The following is a 27,820-nucleotide window of genomic DNA, read 5'->3' as shown; positions in this document are numbered from 1 at the left end:
AAGGACTTTTTTTAAGGAGGCAGAGACAGAGTTTGGTGTAAGTAATAGAAAAATTAATTATGGAAAATATAGTTTCTCCATAAAATTACAATAATGCTGAGTTTTGTAAAGGATGTGAATGTTAATTTTGAGTATTCCCATAGAAATGCAACAAGTGGAAAATGGTTGTGTTTTGTCTGATTTACATAAAACAACATGTATTATAGCTACCTCTAAAAGTTGTGGGAAAAACATGTTTGTGTGTGAAATAATATTCATATTTTATGGCAAGAAAAGATAAGTTGAAAGAAAAAAATTATTCTTGGCTCTTTGGCTTCCTCTCCCTGACTCACTGTGCATTGTGTATCTGCGTTATGTATTGACCAAACCTCCCCCATTGACAAAAATACCAGCTCAACCATGAAGAGCGATGTTCTCCTAGCACCAAGAAGACAAATTTTAAAAGATAATATTCCTTCTTGATCTTGTACGGGGTCACATGACCCACCAGGATGACGCTTAGATCAGGATTATGTAAATTGTCAATATGTCATTTAATGTACAGCCGTATGTCTCGAAAAATTTATATAACTGTGCTTTGATTTCTAACCAGTGGAGCAGTTCTCAGAGCTTTCTGGGATGTTCTTGCTGGGTTATAATCCTCAAATTTGGCTCAGATAAAATTTTCTATTCTTTCTTAGATAAACTAATTTTTCATCGACATATGCTGGCTTAGAGTAGTTTGGGCTGCTGGGAAGAAGTACACCTGCAAATTTAATATGTTCAAAGCCAGCTCCTCATTTTCAACTTTAAACTTTCTGAATGCTTCATGAAAGACTTTTATTATTTTGACTTTACATATGTTTTACATCAGTGTTATTTAAGGTAATTTTTCTTTTCTCTGGGAGAATTAAATCTATCTGTATCAATTATGTCTATCAGTGATAAATATTTAAATGATCCTGGGATTCTTAACTTTAACAAACTAATAGAAGATGACTTTCTTCTTAACAAAGTCATTTTGAATATTTGGCTTTACCTCTGAAATACAAAATTAGCTTTACCTATGAAATATATAAGAAGCCAAATATTCTTGTAAGCTCCATCGTTGCCTTGGATGGTAGTACAAGCCTCCATCATCTCTCTCTCTGACCACTCACTGCAAGAGCCTCCTGCCCTCTCTCCCTTCTGCCTTTCATCCTGACTTCCTCTTTCCATCCATACCCTCCATATCCCTGCTAGGATGTTTTAAAATGATAAATCTGATGATGCCACATCCCACTCAGAATGATTTAATGGTTTTTCGTCACACTTAGAGTGAAATCCAAAGGGTTTATCATGGAGTGGATCCATCTCCTGCCACCCTGGCCTCATTTTTCACCCTTTTCTTTCCCTCCCTACACTCCGGCCACACTAGCTTCAGTGCTGTATTTTGAATTTGTAGTTTCCCAAATGGGAGCTTCTGTACTTTCTGTTTCCTAAACCTGGAAGGTTCTTCTTTCAGATATTTAATGATTGCCTGGTCTCATTCTGATTTCTGCTCAGATGCTTAATTCATTTGGACTGCTATAACAAAAATATCATGGACTAAGTTGCTTATAAGCAACAAAAATTTTATTTCTCAGTTTTAGAAAAAGGAGAATCTGAGATCAAGGTGCTAGCAGAGTTGGTGTCTGGTAAGACCCTCCGTGCTTTCTGGTTCTGTCTGTACTTTACATGGTGGAAGGGACACCTGTGGGGTTCTCTTCTATAAGGGCACTAATCCCATTCATAAGGGCCCCACCCTCGTGACCTAATCACCTCCCAAAGGCCTCACCTCCTAGTACCATCACATTGAGTATTAGGTTTCAGCATATGAATTCTGGAGGTAAACATTCAGTCTGCAGGAGATGCTGTGGACTCAGATGTCTGTCTTCACTACCGTGTCTCAAACAGCAACTCTCTCCATCTTTATTTTCTTGCTTTATTTTCCTTTGCTGCACTTACTACTGCCTGACACATTGTATTGTAGATTTCCCTCCATTAGCATTTAAGCTCTATGAGGATGGGAGTTTTTATTTTGTCCTCCTTCTGTGGACTTAGTTGTGGCACATTATTGTTGATATAATTGTTTAAAAAATGACTATTCAAAGGAACTAAGCTTGAGTAGGTATAAAGATCCCATTTTCAAATGATCGAGAGCAGGTGTTGGATGCAAGTGGGGATCCAGCTTGAGGTCAGCAAATGCTGCTTATTTTAAAGCCTGTGTTAGATCCTTCAACAGCTCAGACACCTCCCTACTGTTTTCTCTCCTGCTTGTGCGTAAACCTTGTGTATCCTACTTTTTGATGGCTTTTCTATTGGAATCATCTTTTAGAAAATGCTTTTTGATGTATAACTGAAAAACAGTCATAATACCTTTGCATATGCACTGCTATGAAAACTTTACCATTTTATCACATTGTATATTTCTAAGATCACACCCACAGTCAGAATCTGCCCAATACATCTTTCATCTTCTCTGTCTACTTGAGTATTACTCTTCAGTTATTTATACTTGGAACTAAGGAAAGAAGTTGTGCCTAATGTTTCCCATAAGAAATCATGGCATTTCTGCACACTTGTAAAGACTAATAATTCTTTCCCATTTACAGTAGTATTTTTGTAAGAAATATTTCATTTGAATGGTCTCTAGAGATCTAAAAATGCCAATGTATATCCTCCAAATGGGTAATTTCCTTTCTTATTGTCAGTGGAAATGCCTGTTGCCTGAATTTCTGGATTACAGAAACCTTGAGGGTTTCAAATTTGTTTAATTGTGTCTATTGAAGATGACTTTGTTGGATAATTTAAAAATATGGTGGTTAAAATAATTTAATTGGTAAAACACTGATAAGAAAAGCCTCATGTCTGAGCTATGAGGAAGTGAGGTACACTGCATACAAGCATTTCTGGCTCTCAGAAGTTTAAGCACTAACCCTGGACAGCTTTACAAAATGGCCCTTCTTTTCAGTAAAGTCTGTTATATCAAATATTGATCATAGATATAGCCACTCATGATAATAATAATTGAATGTTCATGTGACAGAAACTATCTTAAGACTTCACATAATGTCATCTCTCTTAATCCTCAAAACATATTATGAAGTCAGTCTTACCCTTATTTTGAGTTGAGTAAATGAAGGTTTAAGGTTAATTAACTTGTTCTTGGTTATGCAGCTAGAGTTGATGGAGACAGGATTTAAATCCAGGGACTTCTCACTCTCAAACCCAGGATCTCAACCCAGGGAAACCTCCATGACTTGGCTGAGGTTCATAATGACTTTTTTTCTCCCTTGTAATAGAATGATGCCCACTGAGTGTGTAAACCTCTTGTTTGCCGTCCCCACCTCCATTTAAAGCCCCGGGGAGTAATTTGGCTGACTTACCTGTCTCTTCTGGTTATTTCTTAGGGCTTCAGTTTCTGGCTGATGTCCTTAATGCATGGACTCTGTTAGCATCTGAGCAGAGAAACCAAACACCATGATTAAATCAGGAAGACTATTCGGTGGCATTTTCCATCTTTTTGGCTTGTAGGTACCGCTGCTTCTCTTGGGGGAGATTGTGTGATACCTTATTTCCCACAATCCTTAATGCCTGCGTAAGAATGAGCGCTGCCATGGTGAACTTTCATCATGGAAGTTTGTTTTTCCTTTCACTTGTTTTGTCAGCAGAAATGCTGGGATTTCTGTGGCTTTACTAGCTAAAAAAAACCTGCCAGTAACCAAACACATGGTCTGACAATGTTCAAAATAAACTTTTGTTGTTATTTAACCTTTTCTGTACGGAAAATTATTGAATGACACAGTCTCTTGAGAAATTTTGCTGAAATGCTGCAATACTCTTCAGATAGTAATTACAGTTGTTGATATGTTTTCTAGCTCTGGGACCAACATGAGTGAGTAGAACAGGAGTTGAAAGCCTTCAGGGTTTGCAGGAGTGGTTTGATAGAATGACAAGCATTAATTGAATAAGCTCTTTAATATAAAGGTGATTTATTGAAGATGGATTCTGGATGAACTTGTAGCCTCAGAGGTGAGGTAATAGAATAGCTTCCTCTTGAGGTTACCTGTGTGAGCACAGAATAGATCATTAGTGATAGAACATCATTTCGTGGTAATCTAGCTGGCAGTTGTAATATTTTATTATGCTATTTAGGTCTTAAGTAGGCAAGTGGCCATTTCTCAAATGCAGAAATTGTATGCAATATTTATGACTCCCTTTTCTAAGCACTTTTGGTTTTTTCCGTATAGACAGAACATAATTGTGAAACTTTGCCTTTATATAATAAAACTTGGCTACCATTTTAGAGTTAGAAAACTTGTCTTGGGCCTGAGCAGCCAAGCCACACAGCCACCATGGTAGGATTCTAAGTCGAACCAAAGGTACCAGAGAGAGGATTTGAGAGATCTGGGTGTATAGCTTTGGGGTGTTGGGTTCACTTTGCTGGGTGCCTCCAAAGTTGTTAGTGAGGTTGAACAAACAGTGACTCTACAAAACTGGAACTAGAAATGAGTGGCATTCTTTGGGGTGATTCTTCTCTCTCTTTCGTGTAAGGAGGGAAATTTCAAACCCAGCAGAGGAGGATTATATTAATATTTATTATGCCTAGCTGGTGGTCCAGAGATCTTAAGGAGAGAAATAACAAATGGGGGTGAATAAAGTAGGAGTTGTTGTGTGATACGGAAAAGGGGACGTGAGTAGATGACAATGTCCCAGCAGAAGTAGGAAAGCTGCCAAAGGTTTACGTCTGAGCACTGCACGATGTCCCCTTGGCGGCAGCGGAGATGATAAATAAACCCAGTGAAATGTTCATTCCTGTCGTGGAGAAGGCTGAGTTTCAAATTAGTGAAGACTAAGAAGAATCAAAGTCCAGAAAGATGACTGTAAACAAGCTGCACAGGACATTATCAGTTTACCCAGTAGTGATCAAATAACCCTGAGGATTAGAAAGCATTTGAAGTGAGCAGGAAACCCATTTTGCCGTCTTTGTAGCGAGTACTCGTCAGGACGTTTGGAAGCAGTGTGCTTTTTGGTTAGCACGCGGGCCTCCTGGCTTCAGGCCAGTGCTCTTCTGGTACACGACTTTGCGTGTCAGTGGAAGTGGGGAGAGGGAGGCAGAGGTGACAGTAATGGAAAGAAACAGGAAGGTTTATCCATGAATTTACAGGAAGGTGGCCAAAACCATGTCTTATTCTACACCCTTGAGACTGTCACCCTTTTCTTATGTCCTGCTTTTTGTAGCTTTATTAAACTACAGAGTTTTGCAAAATATCTCTTGCCGAGTAAGATGTTACTATGTGGTAATTCTCTTAATACTTGAGAACCATTGAACATTTTGAAGCTGTGAAATGACAGTCACCTCTGTCACTAGAGAAAATACTGTACTGGTAAGGTGGAGATGGTGTTGGAATTGAGAGAGATTGTAGAGATGTAGAACACTCGGGGCAGTTGCTCACAAGAGCCTGCACCGAGGCGATGATGGTGAGAGTAGAGAGGAGTGGAAAACCTGAGACATGATTGTGGGTAGGATGTGTCTACTTTGTCAGGTGGTTGAACTTAGATGAAAGCAGTGAAGGGCACTGTGGGGCAGGTCTAGATTTCTCATGTGGTTGAGTCAATAGTGACTACAAAACTAGAACTAGTCACTTCAGTATCTTCTCTCATCACTGCCAGCAACTCGCTGCCAAGTCCTGTTGACTCTACCTCCAGAATACGCAGTGAATTCTTCCTACAGACTTCACTTCCACCACGTTAGCCCAAGCTGCCCTCTCCTGCCTGGACTGACTGCTACAGCATCTTCTTAACTGGTGCCGTGGTATCTGCTCTTTCCCCCTTCCATCCATTTTCCTAATGTCAGTGACAGTGCTCCTTTCAGTGTGCCCTTCTGATCACTTTACTCTCCGATTTCACCTTCTCTGTGATTTCTTAATATTTTTAAGATAAAGACCAAAATGTTCCGCATGGCCCACAAAGTGTAGTACTGTGCACCCCGCCTGTTGTATCAGCCTCATCTCAAACCTTTTCACTCCATTCTCATGTGGCTTCAGCCATTCTGTCCATCTTTCAAGGTGTCAGACTCTCTTCAGACGTGCTTCTTCTGCACGCGCGTTTTCCACGCTTGAGATGCTGTAGCCTGCCCCTGTCCCTAGGACAACTCCTCCTCCCTTTACCCTCTGAGTTTTTCTTTATAGAAACCTTCCTTGAGACCCTTGACTGGGCTTGTCCACTTCCTTCTGTACTCCCGTTCCTTACATAGTTCAGTGAATGAGGTTCCATGAGACCAGGAATTCTTTCCAGTTTTTAAAAAAATTACTAAATCCCCAGTGCAGTACCTGGTAGATAGCAGCTGTTCAATAAACATATTCTAGGTAAACGAATAACTGCTTTAGTGGAACAGATGTGAATTGTTCACATGAGTCGTTAGGAATACTTAATAAACTGTCTAGTAACTAGTCATTTCTTACATCTCTCAGTTAAACCGAGGATATAATGTGGATCATGTTTTGGTTGACAGTTTTTTGACGACCAGAACAATATAGTCAGACATGGAACATTCTGGTAATTTGATAGGAAAGTAGAGGAACTTGGAAACTTAAAGAACCGAAGACTTAACACGTCTCATGGTCTTTGCCTTCCCTTGTTTCCTGACGACTGCTGTATTGATTAAGCAAGATCATGACAAAATAACCTTCCGAGCAATCCCAGGTCCCGTGGCTAGTAAGCAATAGAGTAGGTGATGTTTGAGGCCAGACTGAGGTGTAGTTCCCAATCCTGGGCTCAGGCACTCTTACCTATTGAAATCAGGTGTGAGATGATGCAAAAATACTTTGTAAGCTGTAAGGCTCTAAACAGAGTAAGGTTTAGCCCACAGATGATACATCCAGCTTGCTCTCTGAAGTAGCTATAAACTGTATTTCATTAAATGGTGGAGAGGAGAGTGGTGAATTCTGTATACGAGGTAGCATTGAATGAATCAAGTTGAGCTATTTTGCAAAGGCTTCATTGTGATTGTGTGGCTGTATTTGGCAAGCAGAGAATTCCTAATTTCTTCTGCTGTGAGACTCCCAAGGAGACATTTATATTAGCAATACTGAATTTGCAAACCTGCATTTTAAAATTTAGCTCTATTTGTATTCTTTGTCTCTCTAGGAGGTGTTCGCTGCATTATGAAATTCTGTGCTTTACCTCCTGCTAAGGATTTGAGTTCTTAGCCTAATTAATCATTAAGTGTTGTCAGTCTATCATGATGTGGTTAATTATCAGAGAGAGTGTATGTGTTTCAGTCATGACCCTTTCCTGGGTAACTATAGAAACCTTAGCAGGACTGGTTATTATCTAAAATTATAGAATTTGGTTTCTAAAGCATTTTAGCCTTTGATAGTTATGGGCAAATAATTGGTTATCATCTAGAAAGAAAGGAAAGCTTGCATGAAACTAAGATTTTAAAATAATGTATACATTCTAGAAGTGTGTTCTAAATAATTTATAAATAATAATGTGTTTATAGAATATTTCAGATGATAGCTTAAAGGCTTTTGTTAAACAGTTTTGTATATTTGTTACAGAGCTTTTTTACAAACTGTATCTATCACCAATAATGTTTAGAACCATTTTAGTACATGTCTAAGGTAATTCCTGACTTGCGCTGGTCCAGTGATTTTACAGTGAATAGCAGCTACATATCTGGGATGGTAACAGCTAAATTTAGGGGCTATAAAGCTCTGCATATACAGACAACATGAATATTGTACAGTGTCATTTGAAGAGAACAGAAGTAAAAACACTTGTTTTTCCTATTCTGAGAAATTCCATCTGGTTTAGAAAGAAAGCAAGATGTATCATTGCATTTTTTTTAATGTGAAGCTCAACAAGCATTATAATCTGAGTGGGGTTGAACATTAATACGGACAGTGGAAATCCGGCAAATCTGTACCGTCCTTAGTCTGTCACATCGTTCAGAGAACAGGGAACATCCCATTTCTAGGAGGCAGTGTTTAAAGTGTGTTGCCCTCTGTCATTGGATGAGTGGAGTTTAGTGACATATAATAATAGTGATTTGTTTTCATGGTCTAAAACCTGAATGGCTTTTTTATGGTTCTCCTGTATTTCAGGGCATGTTTACTTTCAAGGAGAATGTAGTGACCAGAACTTTAAATCCGCCTTGTAGCTTGGTGCTAGATTCTTGGAAATTTACTAGAGCAGATTAATGACTTTTATGCACGATTGCAGATAATATAAGCAAAGTATCAAAATATCAGTGAATGAAATCCTAAGGCCCAATTTAATTCTGTTATAAAATTATAATGAAAGTGTACATGTAAACGTCTGTACCTGAGACTTGGATCACTTTGTCAGCTAATACTACCCAAGCTGAATTCTTAAAGTTGATTTCCACGGTTGTTTGCATCACAGGCTAAAGTCACATTTAAAATTGATCATTTACTTTTCAGTTCAAAACAGAGAGGTTTTGGCCATAAGGACTCAGCTGTCAGCTGACTTGGTCTGTAACAGTGGTAACACTTGCTTTTCATTATTGAGCTACTTAAAAATTAAGTAATTTATTTTCATCAGAAATGCAGGTCACTGCAGATGTTAATGATTTATTGGTTTGAAAAAGAGATGCTTTTTTAAAGATAGGTGATCCTGTAGTGAATAAGTCCAGTAGGTACACCTAGCCCGAATCAAGCTTTTTTTTGTTGATGTATTTTTTAGTATGATTCTCCTCCAGTGACCCAAAGTGCTTAACAGGCCTTACCTAAACATCATAGCCTGAGGCAAACTGAATCAACAAGCAGTTGATTGTTGTTGTTGTGGCATTGTTCAAATCCCTCACTACATACTAATAGCTTTCTCAGCTTTGATTATCAGATTCTACTGTTAATATTTATCCATTTTCTAACTCTACAAGTCGGCAGGCTGTTTAGAATTTGCTTGATGAGTGACGATGAAAATTGAATCTCTTACTTGAAACTACTGAAGTCACAAATTTGGGGAGCTGAGAGTGTGTTGGAACTCTGGTGTGGAGAGCTTAGTGTCACTGGTTTTGCTATGCTGGAGTGTTGCTCAGCCTAATTATCTAAGAATCTTCTGGTTCTTTGGTGTGCTACAGCTGTGACTTTTCCTTTGTCTCAGAAATAACTATCTCCCATACTGCATATGTACAAGAGAATGTTTTTTCATGAGAGAATGTTTTTTCATATTAATCACTTATGAATTTTATTCCTTGTTTAAATGATACTGTTTACTAAAATATATATTAAGACATTCCTGATTGTTTATCTGCTCCAGTAAAGCCACATCAGTGATCCATTTGTGAAATATTTTGAATCAGTCATGTGAAAAGGAAATTTAGTGCAACTTAAGCTATGTCTGGTAATTCTGCAAAGATTATATTTCTCCACCATATATTTCTAATTAGGCAACACATTTATCCTTCTTTTATTTTTATAATTTCCTTATCCTTCTGGATTAAGTATGGATATTTCTGATACAGTTTTAATTTATTTTTATACTACTGGTTACGAGTAATTATTGGACCCACATCAAATACTGGTGAGTTCAAATTCCACCTGACAAAAGTGTGCTATACCAGATTTGTGATTTTTTGTTTGTTTCAAAAGACTACTTGTTCCCTAAAAATGTCTGTTCCATCTACCTTTTATGGCATTTTCCTTTAATTTGGATTCAAGAGGAAGATATCTATGCCACAAACTCTACTTCTCATGCTGAGCTGGTCTGGCAGTGAGAGAACTGTAAATGACTTGGCAACCTGATTTGTCTCACATGGCCTCACCTCTGGAGCTACTTACTGAGGGAGACAGTTAAGTCTGGAACATGCTTGTGATGTTGTGGAATGAGCAATACTGACCTAAGTGCAGAAAACCTAATATAATCACGGTCAGTGTGTTTAAGTCAGGGTTGGTGTTTGGTGAAGGCTCTCTTCCTGGCTTGGAGACAGTCATGTCCTTGGATGGCCTGTGCACACATGGGGAGAGAGGGATCTCTGGTGTCTCTTCGTCCTAAAGGACACTAATCCTTGTAGATTAAGGCCTCACCTTTATATTCTCATTTAACCTAATTACCTCCCTAAAGGCCTTATCTCCAAATACAGTCACATGGGGGTTAGGGTTTCAACATATGAATTTTGGGGGCATACATTTCAGCCCACAGCGTAGTGCTACTACATACGGAACTTTTACCGTGTGCCAGACACGCATTTACAGACAACCATTTACACATGAGGAAACAGATCCTGAGATGAAGTACCTTACTCAAAGTCACAGATAACAAGGGGCAGAGTTGGGATTCAAATCCATATAATCAGGCCTTACCTGTTGGTTATTCTGTCTTTAAAATAATAGTGACATATTTACATCTTTTCCTTGCTAAATTTACTTCTGGCCTAATATTGGATGAGATTCCTTTTGGCTTTTTTATACATACAAAACTGGTTTTCTTTCTTTCTTTTCTTTCTTTTCTCTTCTTTTTCCTTTCTCTTCTTTCTTTTCTCTTTTCTTTTGTAATTCACTTTTTACCTGTTGTAACAGTTAAGAGGGCAGACTCCAGAGCCAGAGTTTATGGGTTCATAGGTGTCTTTTTCTGGAAAATAGGGAATAGATACCAACTACGTAGTTGGGATGTTGTCATAATTCAGTGAGAGAACACTTATTAAGGACTTAGAAGTGAGCCTGGTGCCTGGTACACAGGAAATACGAATGAGTATTAAAGAAGGGGCAGTAAATAAAGGATGAGCTCAGGCAAGAGTGATCTTCTCTCCCTGTCTTAGGAAGGCTTATCTGATGGAAAGTGTTTTGTTACAAATCTTACACACCTGCTAACTAATGGCAGCACAGGGCTCTTCACAGAATTTATATGCTCTGGCAAACTTGCCAGTTAGGCAAGACTTTACAAAGCGGATATTATTTGCATTTTTTTCCCTCTAAATGCTTTGAAGATATCATGGGAATATCATTTTCCTTTGACCTGTAGGTTATTAAATTCCTATTAAAGCCAGATCTTCATGTTACATATCTTCATGTTACATGCTTACAGGACAACCTGTGCCTTTCAGGTGTAAGAATAGGATCCCAAATCTCTAACATACACACAGCCTCAGCTTTGCGTTGCTCCTGGTGTGGTTAGTCGCTGAGGTGCTCTGCCTGTGCCCGGACGCTTCATATGCGTCCTTTTACCACCACACAGTCCACTGCCGCGGGAGCAGGAGCAGACCCCTCACCTGCCCCTGCTCTTTCCCTTTCCCGCTCACCGTGGTTCTGGTGCGACTCCGCCCTGCTGCCCTTCGTTTTCTAAGGCAGGGCCTGAGGCAGAGGGATGGAGGGTAGGAAAAGCAGGAAATAGCTCCTGGACGTTTCTGAGCTCCCCCAGGAGAAGTAATTCTGGAAGTCGTGACTAATTTCTGTGCCAGGATTTAGGCTGAGTCCTGGGTTTACTGCCCTGCTGGATGAAATGGCATGTAGACAATCATGCACAGCGTATTAAATGCCAGGGGAGAGGAACTAATTCTGCTTTGGGGTGTTGGAAACCATCAACAAGAAGAGGGAGTCATTTATGTTGGGTTCTGAGGGTTGCGTGCCAAGGTTACTGGTTGCTAGATACAACTGAACTCCTTCTGAGTTGTCTTCGGTGGCAGGTAGCCATCTGTAGGCTAGTCAGGGAGCTGAACTACCAAGTATGGCATTCCTCCTGGGGGAAGTTGTTTGGGTTCTAAGCAACTTATTTACAAATGTACCACTGGCATACAACCCATTTGTAAGTTGGTATAATACAATTGTTTTTATAATTGCTCCTATGTCATCGTTCATTATTGATGAAGTTGAAATTTCCTATCAAGTTCACACTGAGGTTTTTTTCAGCAGTGGTGATGGAGTTGTATGAATGCCCTGTTATTATTCTCGCTCAATGTCTGCTTTGACCATTATCATGCATTTGCAGGACTTGGGTTAAACACAGTCTGAGGCTGTGAAAAAGATGTAAACTGTGGAACCCGCATGCACATCAAACCTACGTTGTTATAACAAGTTAAATAATTAGTTATGTATGTACACTAACCATGAAACTCAAAAAACTGACAGTAATGTATGAAGTGTATGAAAATAAATCACAAAACGAGTACAGTGCAAGAATAAGCCCCCAAACTGTGAAAGTATAGTCAGACTTGACCTACTGTTTATGCTATGAGAAATGATATTTCTAAATGCTTAATGAGTTTTTACTAATTTCCATTAATCTGTGATGGGTTCCTTTATGTCTTGTAATACTTTTCTCATGATTTGAACTTCTTTCTAATCTACGATTTCCCCCAGGAATTGTGTAAATGCTTCTGTTCCTCCTGTGACCCGGCTTCTCAATCCCTGCAGCATCCCTTTTTTCCAGCCTCTCTGGTGAGTTGTACTGAATGAAACACCAGCAGTGCCTTAGATGAGCCAAGCTCTCATCTCTAGCCTTTGCTGTCTCCCCTTCCCCATCCCCATCCCCAACTTGACAACTCCTCCCCTTTCAGGACTCAGCTTAGAAGTCGGATGTTCTTGGCCATCCCTCCTTGACAGGACATAGCAAGGCTACACAGGTGTTCCTGCAGGCCCTACCAAGCCTACAGAAATATTTGGATGTGTCCTTACCACAAAGAGTCGTGCCTACTAGTCCCCTTATCTGGACCACTAGGCTGCCTTCTATCCGTTATTTCATCCCAGGTGCTTTCCCCGTGACTGACATGTAGGAGACACTCAATAAGTATGTGTGTGTTGAATGAATTCGTAGGTTATATTTTTGCCTCTTCTCTCTCCAGAGTGTTTTAGTTCACCGGTAGCTAGAGTCTTTATTGGCTGTCTTTAATGCATCCAGATGTATAAATGTGTGGAAACAGCAAATTGATGCTTTTTTAATTTGGAGCCTCACATAATCGTATGGGGAGCAAGTTATTCAAGTGGCAACAGAAACTTGGTATATGGTGATAGGCACATCCTCATTCAGTGACATCTTACATTCAGGAAAGTCACGGTGTGTTTTTTTTACAGAGATGTAACTTACTATTCCTTGAAGTCTTATATTTTGGATTCTGTTTGGGACTCTTTAGAAATTGAAGAATGCCTTTCTTGTGCTAAGGTCCTCCATGTTTGCCTTTTGTTTGTTTGCTTTTAGGCCTTTCTCTGAATTACTGAAGCCCAGAGCTCCAGTGACCTACATGCACTTTCAGACTCCGTGTAGTGGCCTGAATTTACTGCCATCTCCTTGGATGGCAATAAGCTAAACATTTGAAAAATTACTGCATCTCAGGGTACCAAAGGAGGTCACTGGAGTTGAGTCCAGCTAATAAGTTTTTTCGTCCTATTTATTTTCCCTTGTCAGTGTTGCTCTGGGCTCCTTAGGAATTTATGAAGAATGTGGTGCTGTTTTTTTTTTTAACTTAAAAAATCATCTACATTGATTTTTTTTTAAGGAGCAAATAACAAAACATCACATCTAAAAATAAGTTATTTCAGAGATGGTACATGGCAGTCCCACCAATGCAATGAAAATCTATATTCATCAAAATATAGATACTTGGAGTATCAAATCCTGTGAAAATTGTGAGCTTTTTGCTCTCATTCTCAGTTTAATAAAGACAAAAAATATCAATAAGACTAAAAACCATTTTCCAGCCAGGCAATCTGAGATGCTTGTAAGTCAGAGAACTGCTTTGTTCTTTGGGCACATAGGACACCAGTGTTGTTTCTGTAGAGCCCAGATCAACTAAACATACACACATTTCTTGTTGATCCTATAGCTTTTGCATCATTTTTATCGAAGTTGAAAGGGGAGAGTTTGTTTCCATGACAGCCACACATCACATCTCTTTGAACCCTACCATGTGTTGTTGAGAGCACTGCTCATCTCCGAGTGCTGCTGGTCCTCATTCTTAGGATGAGGGATCCCTTCACCTGGTGCAGGTTTCATTTCTACCTTTGGATTTTCCTGGCCTTCATCTTTGAAAGTACCTGATAGTGTATTTCAGTTTTTATCCTACCGTCTCCCTTCTTAGAGACTTCCCAACCTTTGTCAGCCTCTCCGATGTTAGAGAGCAAATCTGCTCCCTAAGTACAGACAGCTGTTGGGGCAGGAGTGTTTAAAGGAACAGTAGCTCTAGCCCTTCTGTGAAATACGTAGTCAGCATCGTGGCTGCTGGAGGCGGCTATTCTGGAGGGCTACCCGTGGCTCAGTACTGAGTGTATTCAGTCTTGTTAAACTTGGTCCCCTCTCGGTAAGCAGGATTTCTGGAGAGCAGTGTGATGCTAGCAAGAGCAGGTCTTGTTTTCCCCTTGACCTTGTCAGTAAGAGAGTTTTGCTGTTTTCTCGTTTTAGCGCAGTCCTTTCAAGTTGAGGTATTAGGATTTGAAACCTCATTATATTCTTACTGGGTGGAAACTAATTTTCTTCTATTACTTTTCAAAGAGAAAACGTGTTTTTAATTGGTCTGCTGACTTTGAAGGGAAAAGAACTTTGGGGAGGGCTCTGAACACCAACTTTATAGACAGGGTTGAATATATTCTGTGATGCTGTGTCCCCCTTCTCCCTCCTGCTGACCGTGGGTGGGTGGGTCCTCAACTCCTCAAGTTGTCTGTCTTGGCAGAGCGTGGCGATGGAACTGGGTTTAACCGTTGATCCTGCAAGACCGAGTTCCTTGTGGCATCGTGACTGTCGTCTCGGTGTTTTGTACAGTACCTGGGTTGTCGTTGATGTTTAGTACATGTTTTATGAGTAAATTTGCCTTTATAATGCCTCCTGAACAATTTGTATGTCACACCAGGTGGCAGGTTTCTTTCCTAATGGTTGTGTGTAGGAGAATCTCAGGTTTCCAACTGGATATCCACTTGCATTTTACTAGATGTGTTGGGGCAGTAGAATGCACATCGATTAATGGTACCTGTTACCTGGGAAAGGTGAACACCCTGATCAGAGAGAATTAGGCTGAGATATGCTGATACTGGCCAAGGAAATTAGCCCCCCTCCTCCAGCCTAACATTCTACTTGAACAGAATTTATAGGACATAGTCTTCTGTTACAGCTCTGCTTTATTGCTTCATAGGGACAGTTGAATTCCCTGCTATAGACAGAGAAGTGGTACCCAGAAGATATGAAAATAATGACAGCTAAGGAAAGTGTTCCCATGAAGGTTTGATTTTAATTCTGAGCTGAAACTACCAGGAGAGCCAACAAACAAAACTCAGTCATTTTTTTATAAAACGAAAATTAAATGTTTAAACTTTGGATACAGTAGCTTCATAAAGCTAATCTCCTTATTCTCAGAAGTTTTGTCTATCATGTTGTTGTTGTCAATAGTAGTTTTAGTGCTCCATTTCCAAGAACAGTGGCGGCCTCCACCAGTCCTTTACCTGAATTCTCCAGCTTGGTGAAGGTTAATTTTCAGCTTGCTAGTAACTGTTTGAAAAACAGTTCGTGAAACAACTCAGATCTCTTGAGTTGCCTCTCTCCTTAGATCTCAGGTTAGTCGTTGTGTAGGTCATAAGTTGCGGGGCACGTGCCACTGCAAAAACTTTCCCCATAGTCTTAAGGGTCTACCTGCCTTATTTCGTTATGAAGGTTTTAGTGCCTCTTCAGTTGAAGTCACTTAAGTCACAGTCTTTTTTTTTTTTGGACAAACCATCCAAGTCCTTGAGTCATTAGATAAACTCAAGCATTGGGAATGACTTCATCTGCAGTCAAGGTTCAGAGAAAAGATAAGGACTTAGTACGTTATAGGAAGGCCTCTGGGTCCTGGTGTTTACATCCTGGTCCCAGTGCTGCCTGCACAAATTTTCTAACATGGAGCTGACATCGCCTATTCCCAAAGCACCATCTAAGAATCTGCCAATTTAGATGAAGCAACTTTTGAGATAACCGGTCAATACAGGAGAGAATGAGGTTTTCCTAAGGCCATGACCTCTACGTGGTTGTTTTTATTTCTTGCTTTTTATTTAGTGTTTGTCAGTGTTGTGAAGGGTCCAGAAAATGGAAAAGATTGTCCTTAACTTTTATGACTTCAGTTTATAGTATAAGAGAAAATGCTCACCCAAAAGAAAATAGAAAGTGAAACCTTCTTTGTCTTAGAATTGGATGTAAGCTTAAAGGCTTTTCTTTAGTCATTTTATGGCCACCTTGGAAATGTGAACACTTGGGTCCTGCCACAGCCAGAGTTGTAATTTACCCCCTGATCAGAATGAAAATGATGGCAATTCACTCTTGATTTAAACGTAGTCCTTATTTTCTCTAGTATTATTGCACAATATTATTTTCTAAAGCACTGTTTCTCATCGACAGTGTCTTCCCACTATTGTATCATTCTCCTATTATTTATACATGTAAGAACTGCTGCTCCTCATAATCCTAAAATTCATTTATAATAATTTAAATAAATAACTTATTTTTATTTTATTTTATCTTATTCTGAAAGAAAACTGACTTTCTTGGAATGAATTTCTAAAATATGTCTCACTTTCCATTTTGCTTTCTGAAAGAAGAGTTTTGGAGGATCAGAGGATTCTAAGGGTAGCATGAATCTTGGAAGCCGTTTTGAGTCATGAGGCTCACTTTACAATGAAAGAAAGCAGAACTGTTTCAGTGGCTCACCTGAGGATGTGAGTTCATGGAAGTAGTGACTGTAGGTCTCAGTCGTCTGATTACTTCTCATCGCTTTGCTCCTTTGGAGTATATCAGATTGCCTCCCTCTTTTAAACCAAGGATGGTACCAGTAATCAGGTTTTAAAGATCAGGGCCATGATGTCATTGACCTTGTCTATGTCCTTGTTGATCCTGTACCCAGCTTTTTTCCAGTAAAGAAAGTAGAAGTGCTTAATCGTGATCCCACCTTGGTTTTTACTATGTCAGTGCCTATGCCTACTTATTTATTAATCTACATTACTCCTGCCTTTCAGATCTAAGAAGTAGAAACTTTGTACTTGGATGCTTTTTTAAAAGTTCTTCATTATTAACAATCCTTTGCCTAACAGTGTCTGAAACTTATTTTTATCACATTTGCTAAAATATGTCCAGGGATATGGTTTTAGAAAAAATTCTAGACTGTTATCTTTTACATTTAACAAAAAAGTTCTTTGGAGCTAATGCCCTTGGGATACTTGATAATGAAAGTCAGAAGGGTGTCAAAAATCTAATTTAGAAAGACTTCACCAATTTGGTAAATAGAAAAATTATAAATAGTGAGTCTGGTAGCAAATATACATTTATTAGACTTTTGATTGGTTATGGATGTGTGCTGAACTTTATGGGTAAAAGCACAAATATTAGAACGGATTATATTCTTCTATCATATTTTTTCTTAAAGTACTTAAAATATCCCTTTGAACCTACTTCACAGTTTTTGCTTGTTAAAGAATATAGCAATAATAACTTTAAACTTGAAATCTTAAGAGAAATCATCGGGACCAGAGCTTTCATATTTTTTATCAAGTTTTATATTGACGAAAGAACAATAATACGTACCTTTTATTTTCATAGTGCTGTATTGTAAAGAAAACCAGACAAAACCCTGAGTTTCCTTTTGAAATAAGGTTGATTTTTTTTTAATAGCTAGAGAAGTTGAAGGAAAAAGCCCTAAAATTTGGAATTTAGGATTTTCCTACCTATAATTACATATTCTGTGTCTACCACTGTCCATCCTTCTACTCCCGACACCCCCCCAGCTGAAACTTGACCCCAACAATACATATATTTCAAATATCAGCTAAAATACAAACTCAGTCCAATGATGAAGTCCTAAGTATGTCAGTTAGAATAGCCTATGGCTTCTAATTCAGAGCTTGCAACCTGGTGTGTTTCAGCTAATTTTAATTCTCCTAGATGTCTCATACACAAATCACTTGATTACCTCCTACATCTCTCTTACTCTGGGTTACTGAACATAATAATACGATTTTGCTTTTTTTTTTTTTTTAATAGACCCATTCATCACCCAGATCATTTAGCACTTCACAAACAGCTGGTGGCAAGCAGTATCACTGAGACTCTTTTAGAGTTCTTTTTTTTTTTTTTTTTTTTTTTACCCTTGATCATCTTGAGCAAAAATAAGACAGGAAAAAGGAAGACCAGTTTTTGTTTAATCTGTAGTGATCAAAAGAAGTCCCCAATATTAGCAGGGACTGATTTTGACAGTAACTTGTATCTGCAAAATGTATGAGGCTGGCTGTATTCCAACTTTTTCTTTATCTTTTTCATTTTTCTTTTCTCTTTGGTGGTAACAAAGTTTTAGTTATAGCTACAATATTTTGTTCAAATTTTAGAAGACTATTCCTTAGTTCCTTTACCTTTGTCATCGTGGGGATGGCCTATTCCCTCATTTGATTTGTGAAAAACTCCTCATTTTTCCTGAAAATGAGCAGACTCCTTAGTCATACATGTATTTTGGTTTTGTGTCAGTGCTAATAAAAAATATAGTCAGGATTATAAATCTGAAAGTTCTTTAAATAAGGGTATAGTTCAAGTATTCCCAATAAGTTCTTTCCCTTATCAGCTTTCTTTTATTATTATTATTATAATTTTTTTTTAATATGAAGCTCTCCTTTCTCTCCTTTTTTATCATTATACATGTCAAAATAACTTTGAGAGTGAGTTTTTTGCTTTCACTGAATATACTCATATCGGGCATGTTTGCATCTGTTAGGATCTATAACTTTTTTCTGGCACTTTACAACTCTAGAGACCACCTGGTTTTGTGTAATCCCACTATGGATGTGTTCATAGGTGATGCCATTTATTTGGAGCTCAGGGAGATTGAAAGAAGCTAAAATTGCTGTGTTATGGGCGGTTAGTAGACTTGGGTGAAAGCAATGAAGGTACCTCAGGGTTTTTTGAATGTTATTGGCAATGTTCAAAGCAGCACTGTTTTATTTTTCTGAAGGGCAGAACTTTCTTTTATAAGATTTTTAGTCAATTTCCCATATTAAAGTTCAAATCTCTGTAAATTCCACGTAACCAAGGAGATGTATTACTTCAAGAAAAAAAACGAATTATAGTATTGCAAAATTGTTTCCTTATTTGACATCAGTATTACTCTAATAAAGGTAACTTGTATTCTTCATATGGTGGTGCACTGACACTGGCACTCAGTTCACTTTGGTGAAGTGTCTGCAGAGGTGTGTTGGTAAATGTTTATTTACCAGCACTCAGGGCCAGGATGAGGTCGAATGGGACTGGTTTGTAGCATGTGCCACTTACCGTGATGAAATTACTCCTCCTGTGGACAATTCCAGCCTATTAGTGTGATGTCACTAGGCGGAAGGTGGGTAAAGGCTTGCAGTTGCTCACCATCAGTAGTCTTCTTACCATGCAGGTGACAGCAGATGGAAACAGCCTCAGAACCATGGGTCACAGTAAAATGTCACCAAATATTTAGGAAGTGATGTGTTTTGAGTTTTTATTATATTCGTTTTGAGCATAATGTATTTAATTGTAATTTTATAAAACGAGATATTTGATCATGGATATGGTTTAACAATTGACTCACAAAATGCCTGAAATTTAACAGTCTGCCCCAAGTTGGAGTAAGTCCTCTTTGGAAGATAACTGTCAACGGTTTGTGGCCAGTCCTGTTATATGTGTGATTTGTTTCTTTAATTATTGTCCTCACCTTTGAAAATGCTGCTGCTTCCTCTCTCTCTAGATACATACCATTTTTATTATCATCATGAGTATAAATATATGAATAAGCTGCTCAGGTTTGATGATATGCTTGTTTCTACATAAAATAAGTTAAAGATAGGTAGTCACTGTCCCTCAGAAACTTAAAACCCAAGATACTGTACTAGTCATGGAAAGCACAGAAATATTCAAAATGTAAGCAGTGAACAAAGACTGAGTTAAATCTTCAAATTTGGCCAAACTCAGGTAAAGAAAAGATGTTCCATTACATTTTCATTAGTTCCATGATGCCTTTGGTGGATTAAAATGTATTTTGTGGAGCCCTGCCCCTGTCTCTTTCAGTTTTTGTACAGACGGATAGTGATTTTGGAGACATGCCTTTGCATTCCAGCCAGGAAAACAGTGTCTGTCATTATACTGTTAGATATGCTAGAGCAGCTTCAGCGAGCACAGGACCCTTCCCTGGTCTGCCCAGGATGGACTTCTGAGACTACAGGGCATATGTGAGCAATGTCTTGTGCTTGTTGGCGAAACAGAGCGGGGAGGGGTTTCCATTTACTGAAGGAAAAATGCTCAGCAGCCTGGTCTGAATTGACTGTGAGGAGCCAGTCTTGCCACTGGACACCACAGCGTGTGACTTTCTCTTCCGTTACCAACAGAATACTTGGTAGCAACCGAAGCTCTCCCACACTATAGAAATGTGTAACCTTTTATATGATTAGATCGTTAGAGAATATGCTAGCTGAGCTTGTCCAGAAATGCATTTCCTGAACTCTGCTTTCCCATTTCCTCTTACTGAGGACAGGTATGAGCATCAGTTAAATATGCAATACTTTTCCTGCTTTATATTTCATATTTCTTGTATTACAGCCAATATGATAAGTTATTTTTAGAATTTACTAACAGCAGGTCACTTCTTTCCCTTACAACATACTTTCTTTTTCTTAAGATGAAGATTCTATGCAACATATTAATCCTTCCATTTTTTTGTTTTGGTGACCAGGAATTGAAAGTTAAATTTAACAGGTCTGTGTTAATAAGTGTGACTGAGACTTGTTTCCTGATCACTCTACATGTTTAACTACTTTTCTCTCTTTTGTATCTATGTCACTATTTATAAGGAACACCAAATCGGACAGAAGATAGGGCAGACATTATAAACACTTTAGTTCAAAGAGCTGTTAATGGAAGAAGTGATAGTAGTGTGTTTGATTAATACGCTATGCCAGTAAGTATTGGTGATTGTCTGTAATCTTAGTTGCTGTTCCCAGTCACCCTCTTCTCTATCACTTCCTCGACCTGTCTGTACAATCCTGGTTTTGGGAGAGCTGTGATTGACCTACTGTGTTCAGAAATACGTGAAGTGATTGAGCGGTAATGTTGAGAGATACCACTACCTGGTGTTTCACAGGGAGTAATACAGCACTGCACAGACAGGTCAAGGGTCACAGATGGGAAGAGACATTACATGGCAACAGGGCGACTGACGGTGCCGCCCATCACCACAGTGGGAAGAATGGCACTGACCCGATGTGAAGAGAGTCATCAGCATCCAGCACACAGGTCAGAGAAAGGAATGTCATCACCCCCAAGACTAGGAAGTTGTTTCAAAGATAAACAAACTCGGCGGCAACTTCTTCCTCTGAACATTTCAACATAGACCACTCATGGTGATGCTGGGGCGCCTGGCACATGGTGAGCTGTTAGGATCCTTTATTCTCATTGCCACAGTTCAGAAGAGCTACGTGAGGATAGCCAGGAATAGCATCCTGACATAATTAAGACTCACTGACCTACTTGTCACACAAGACCACCTTGTGAAGCCTAGGAAGTGTGTCATCTTTTAGACGAATCCATTCCTGGGTGACATTTGTGGTTAGCATGGTAATATAGTTCATAGAATTAATGAACAGTTTCTGGTCTCATGTATTCAAATCCATGTACTGTTTTGAGTAGCCATATGCCTCTGGCTAGGGTGTATTTAGATATACTATTCTATTTGCATTGTTCTTTGACCATTTTAAAACTATTCATTAGATTAAAAAAAAATCACCCTATAGAACGGTTGAAGCTTTCACAGGAAAGTAAGCTGGTTTGTGTATCATTATTTAACAGCCTTGAGAGTTACAGCACATGAAAAATTTTTTCAATTAAAATATGGTGATTTTATGAGTCCAGGTATAACATTCTATTCTATTTTATGTTTAAGTAGACTACTGAAATAAATTCTTACAATTCATTGATGAACAGGTTTATTACCTAAAAGAAAATATAATCAGTTAAAAAAAAAGTTTGCAGCATGAGAAGCGAAATGTCTCATTTTGCATGGTTGTTTTGTTATTATGTTATTTTCATAAAGGAAAGTTATTAAAATAAATATTGTACCAGGAAAGTATACTGTAAATAATTCAGGCTTACTGGAAAATTACATTTAAAGTGGATACAAAGAAGGGAGCTTGGACAAATACATTAAAAAAATGTTAACTTATAAACAGACACTGCTGTTTCACTGCTCTTGGTAGTTTATTTGACTTCCTTTTTTAATGAAATAAATATATTTTATATTAGCATATGAGGCGTCTTAAATTTCTGGACTTGTAAAAATGAAATTTATTGCCACATCAGGGTTTCTACAGCAGGAGAGTTTTTTTGGAAGAATGCCATTGGCCCAGTGAGATAGGAGAAATGCTCTGTATAATTTGAAAACACATTTCTTTAGGTGAATTAAAAGGCTAAGGAGGCCATTATAAAAATTAATATAATTCTCTTGGGAGATACCGTCACATTCAAGGATACTGAAATTATCTCCGAAATACTCTGTAAGAAATTTATTAAGTTTTGATTCATAAAACCTCCTGCATGTTAGGTGCATTTCTATTTGTGTTTGTTAAGCAGTTTTATTTATCCTGGAAGAGGTTTTTGTTTTTATCTCCATTGTACTTGAGAGTAAAATCACCTGACTGTACGATTATTTTTGCAGATTGTTTATCCCTTGCATATTTGTGCTTTGCATTTGTGTTCATGGAGTTCTGTCTGGATGGGGAAAGGGGAATGGAATTTTTGTGTCTGTTGCTGTAACGAAATATTTTGAAGTACTTAGCACAAATTGTTCGTCTTATTCTTTGTTTACATATTGCATTATACTCTACTGGTTCTTTATACTGTACAACGTTTGACATTTTTATTCTGTCTCTCAATGTGCCTAACACAGTGGTTAGGGGCAGCTGAAATAGAGGTTGCCTTGACTTGGAGATTTCTCAGTGCAGTTCCGGATCATCAGTGCTGTGAATTTGATGCTGAGTGGCGTGGTCTTTTAGGGGATTTCTAGGTTCTTGATTGGCTGGGTTGAAGTGTTGAAAGTGACTACTGAACTGGGGATGTGGCATGGAGTGGGATCGGAGTCTGGTCTCTGGGTAATTGTCTGTGTATAATCTAGGTAACTAAAGAAGGTCTTTTTGTACAGAGACTTCAAAGTACACTGTTGGTGCTCCCAGTGTTCTCTTTCTGTGACCATTTCCCCTTTTAAGCAGATGGTGCAATTAATTTCAATAATTCAAACTGCTGTCCTACGTATCTTAATATATATTTGGTGCCTCCCTATGCTTTCTCCTACCTTAATTGATAAGGCTCTAAACATGTTTATTCCTTTTCTTTTTTTGTCTTTCCTTTTCCTTTTGTTCTATATTGACATTAAATTGAAAGCCTCTAACCCTGCTTCATGCTGTTGTCCTTTTTTGTTGTTTTCTCTCTTTTTTTTTCCCCTGGTGCTTTCTTATTTCTTTGGTACTCAATTGTGTGTGTGTGTGTGTGTGTGTGTGTGTGTGTGAAATTAATGCTACTGAATTTTACATCAAAACTTGGTTAACATGGCACATTTTATGGTATGTATATTTTAGCATAATACAGAAAATATATAAGCTTTCTGATAAAACGTTAGAAAGTTCTGTAGAAGGATAGCTCCTAATAGAGCAGGTCGAAAACCCCCTCCAGATGAGAACAGAGTGGAGTACAACCCCCAGGCCTCGTGAGCGCTGGCCTCTGGCATCTGCGCCCAGGGAGTCTGCAGGAGTGCTATCTCTCCCTAGAGGTGCAGCAGGTTGGGGAATTTCCCTCCAGCCTCAAAATGACTTCACCTACATTAAAAACTAACAGTTGTGTAAGTTTTTCCCTTTTGTACCACTCTATTATAGTACCTGTTGGCTCTGTGGGGAACATTTTGCCTGATAATACTTGTTTTGTTGGAGTACATTTTCTTGATACGTGTACACACCTGTAAAACTATCAAGGCGATGAAGAGACCCACTTCCCCAAGTGTTTCCACGAGCTGTTTTATAATCTCTCCCTCACGCACCCTTCTGTTCCCCCTTGAACTGCTTTCTCTCATACATACCACTTTGCGTATTCTAGGTTTTTATGTAAGTGGAAGCTGTGTCGTGTTCTCTTCTGTGTCTAGCTTCTTTCACTCAACATAATTATTTTGAGGTTTATTGATGTTTGCAGTCTGCAGAAACAGTTCATTTCTTTTTATTGCCAAATAGTATTCTTCATGTGGATATACCACAATTGGTTTTTTCATCTGTTCATAGACATTTGGGTTGTTTCCAATTTTTGACCATAACAAATAAAGCTGCTATAGATATTTCTAGCTAAATATTTTTATGAATAGATATTTTCATTTTCTTGGGTAAATATCTAAGAGTGGAAAGGCTGGATCATACTATATGTGTATGTTCAAACTAACAAACTGCAGAAATGGTTGCATGATTTTACATTCCCACCAGTGATAAGAGTTCCAGTGGTTCTACGTCTTTGCCGACATTTAGTATGGTTAAGCTTTCTAAAATTTAGCCGCTTTAATAGGTGTAGATTATATTCATGCTTCTCTTGTAACAAATGGTGTTCAGCATCTCTTTATGTGCTTATTTGACATTTATACATCTTCTTTAGTCAAGACTTCATTCAAAACTTTTGCCCATCTCATTGGGTTGTTTTGTTACTTTAGTTTTAATGGTTCTGGGTACATGTCTTCATCTGATAAATAGTTTGACAGTACTTCAGTCTGTGACTTATCTTTTCATTCTTTTAAAAATTTATTTGAGGGTAGAAGTTCTGATTTTCATGAAGTTCAACTTCCTTTACTTTTCTTTGGGTCATGCTTTTGGTGTCATAGCTAAACAGCCTTTGACTAAGTCCAGGTTGCAAAGGATTTCTTCTGTTTCCTTCCAGAAATTTTCTAGTTTTAGGCTTTACAATCAGGACTGTAACTCATTTTGAGTTAATTTTTGTGTAATGGGTAAGTCATGGGTTCAAGTTGATTTTTTGCACATGGATGTCTGGTTGTTTCAGTACCAGTTTCTAAAGAGACTCCTCTTTCTCCACTGTATGGCCTTTGCACATTCTTTTTCCATGTGTCTGTATCTTTATTAACTTTGCACTCTTTTGAAAGATGGATGATGACCATATATCCATAGTCCTGTGCTCATAGTGGTCTTGATTAATGTAGCTTTATAATATTAGTCTTGAGATAAGTGTTCTGAAACTTTGTCCCCCTTTTCAACATTATTTTGTCTATCCTGGATCCTTTGCATTTTCATAGAATCAGCATGCCAATTCACAGAAAAGGCTACTGGGAATTTGATGAGATTACGTTAACCATATAGTCCAACTTAGAGAGATTTGTGCATCTTGCCAGTATTAAGTGTTCCAATCCATGAAGAAAGTATGTCTTTCCATTTATTTAATTCTTCAGTTTTTTCCCCCAGAAATCTTATTTTCAGTGTATTAGGCATTTCACATCACTTAATTCTATTGTAATGTGATTGCTTTTTTAATTTCAGGTTTTATTTGCTGGTGTATAGAAATACAGTTGATTTGTGATATTGGCCTTGTATCCTGCAACCTTGCTAAATCCACTCAAGATTTATGTGTGTATTTTTCAATTAGGCCATCTTTATAGATTGTCCTGTCCTCTGTGAATAAAGAACTTAATTCTTTTCTATTCTTGAGTCGCCTTTCTTTCTTTTGCTTGGCTTATTTCGCTGCTTAGAATCTCCAGTACAAACAATATTGAACACAAGTGGTGAGAATGATTATTTTTGTCTTATTTCTGATCTTAGAGGGGAAGAATTCAGTCCTTCACCTTTAAGTAAATTATTAGCTATAGGCTTTTTCGTAGCTGCTTTTGCTTTGGTTGGGGAAGTTTTCTCCGTTTTCTAGTTTGCTAAGAAGTGGCTTTTTTTAGTTTTATTTTAAGGGCAGAAGTGGATGTTAGATGTGTCACATGCTTTTTCTGCTCCTATTAAAGAAGTTTGTATGGTTTTATTTTTTATTTTGTTAATATTGGGAGTTACATCGAGTCATTTTCAAATGTAAAACATCCTTGAATACAAGTAGAATTGTAATAAGCTGCACTTGGTCATGCTGTATTACCATTTTTGTATATCATTGAATTCAAATTGCTGCGATTTTGCCCAGAATTTTTGTGTCTATTTCTATAGCACTGTGTCCCTGTCCTGCCTCTGTGTGGTTGCAAGGCCTCATGACGTCAGTTGTGGGGTATTTGCTCCTTTAAATTTTTGTAAGAGTTAATATAAAATAAACATTATTTCTTCCTTAATTGTTTAGGTTTGGAGTTTTCTTTGTGGAAAGATTTTAAGGTAAAAATTGAATTTCTCTACTAGATAACAAGATTATTCAGATTGTCTATTTCTTCTTGAATGAGCTTTGGTAGTTTGTGTCTTTAAATAAATGTTTACACTACTTTTAGTTGTTGAATTTCTTGGCATTAAGTTTTCCATAATATTCTCTTACTATCCTTGTATTATCTATAGATGATGTCATGGTATTACTTTTGTCTATCCTGTTATTGGTAATTTTTGTCTTCATTTGGGTCTTTATTCATGGTCAGTTTGCCTAGACATGTGTGTGTATAAATCCACATATATGATATTTGCGTGTATATATGAACCATCTTTTGGTTATTTGATTTTTCTTTATTATTTCCACTTTCTGGTTAATTGATTTCCACTATTATCTTTATTATTTCCATTTTGCTGCTTAGTTTGCAATTTTCTCTTCCTTTTCTATTTTTTAAAGTTTGAAGCTGAGGTCACTGATTTTGAGATCTTGGCTCTTTACTAGTATATGCACTTGTTTAGTGTGCTTAGTTTTCCCCTAAGCACTGCTTTAGTAGCATCCTGCAAAATTGATGTGCTTTGTTTTAATTTTCACTCAGTTCAAAGTACTTTTTAATTTTTTTTGTTGTATTCTTTTTTTTTAACATGTTTTATTGATTCATAATCATTTTACAGTGTTGTGTCAAATTCCAGTGTTCAGCACAATTTTTCAGTCATTCATGGACATATACACACTCATTGTCACATTTTTTTCTCTGTGATTTATCATAACATTTTGTGTATATTTCCCTGTGCTATACAGTGTAATCTTGTTTATCTGTTCTACAATTTTGAAACCCCAGTCTATCCCTTCCCACCCTCTACCCCGCCCCCCACCCCGGTAACCACAAGTCTGTATTCTCTGTCCATGAGTCTATTTCTGTCCTGTATTTATGCTTTGTTTTTGTTTGTTTGTTTGTTTTTGTTTTTTAGATTCCACATATGAGCGATCTCATATGGTATTTTTTTTTTCTCTTTCTGGCTTACTTCACTTAGAATGACATTCTCTAGGAGCATCCATGTTGCTGCAAATGGCATTATGTTGTCGGTTTTTATGGCTGAGTAGTATTCCATTGTATAAATATACCACATCTTCTTTATCCAGTCACCTGTTGATGGACATTTAGGTTGTTTCCATGTTTTGGCTATTGTAAATAGTGCTGCTATGAACATTGGGGTGCAGGTGTCATCCTGAAGTAGATTTCCTTCTGGGTACAAGCCCAGGAGTGGGATTCCTGGGTCATATGGTAAGTCTATTCCTAGTCTTTTGAGGAATCTCCACACTGTTTTCCACAGTGGCTGCACCAAACTGCATTCCCACCAGCAGTGTAGGAGGGTTCCCCTTTCTCCACAGCCTCTCCAGCATTTGTCATTTTTGGATTTTTGAATGACGGCCATTCTGACTGGTGTGAGGTGATACCTCATTGTAGTTTTGATTTGCATTTCTCTGATAATTAGTGATATTGAACATTTTTTCATGTGCCTATTGATCATTTGTA

At 38.0% G+C, this 27,820-nt stretch overlaps 1 protein-coding gene across 6 annotated transcripts in view; it reads left to right on the top strand.

Annotated features, from left to right (window-relative positions):
- The window catches only part of PARD3B (par-3 family cell polarity regulator beta), a 948,983-nt gene that overhangs the window by 190,980 nt on the left and 730,183 nt on the right, over window positions 1-27,820 (top strand). The window lies entirely within an intron of this gene.

This window comes from Vicugna pacos, chromosome 5, assembly GCF_048564905.1.
Source record: "Vicugna pacos chromosome 5, VicPac4, whole genome shotgun sequence".
NCBI classification, from domain to species: domain Eukaryota; kingdom Metazoa; phylum Chordata; class Mammalia; order Artiodactyla; family Camelidae; genus Vicugna; species Vicugna pacos.
The sequence above is the reverse complement of the archived record's forward strand: the minus strand, read 5'-3'. Positions and strand labels throughout refer to the sequence as shown.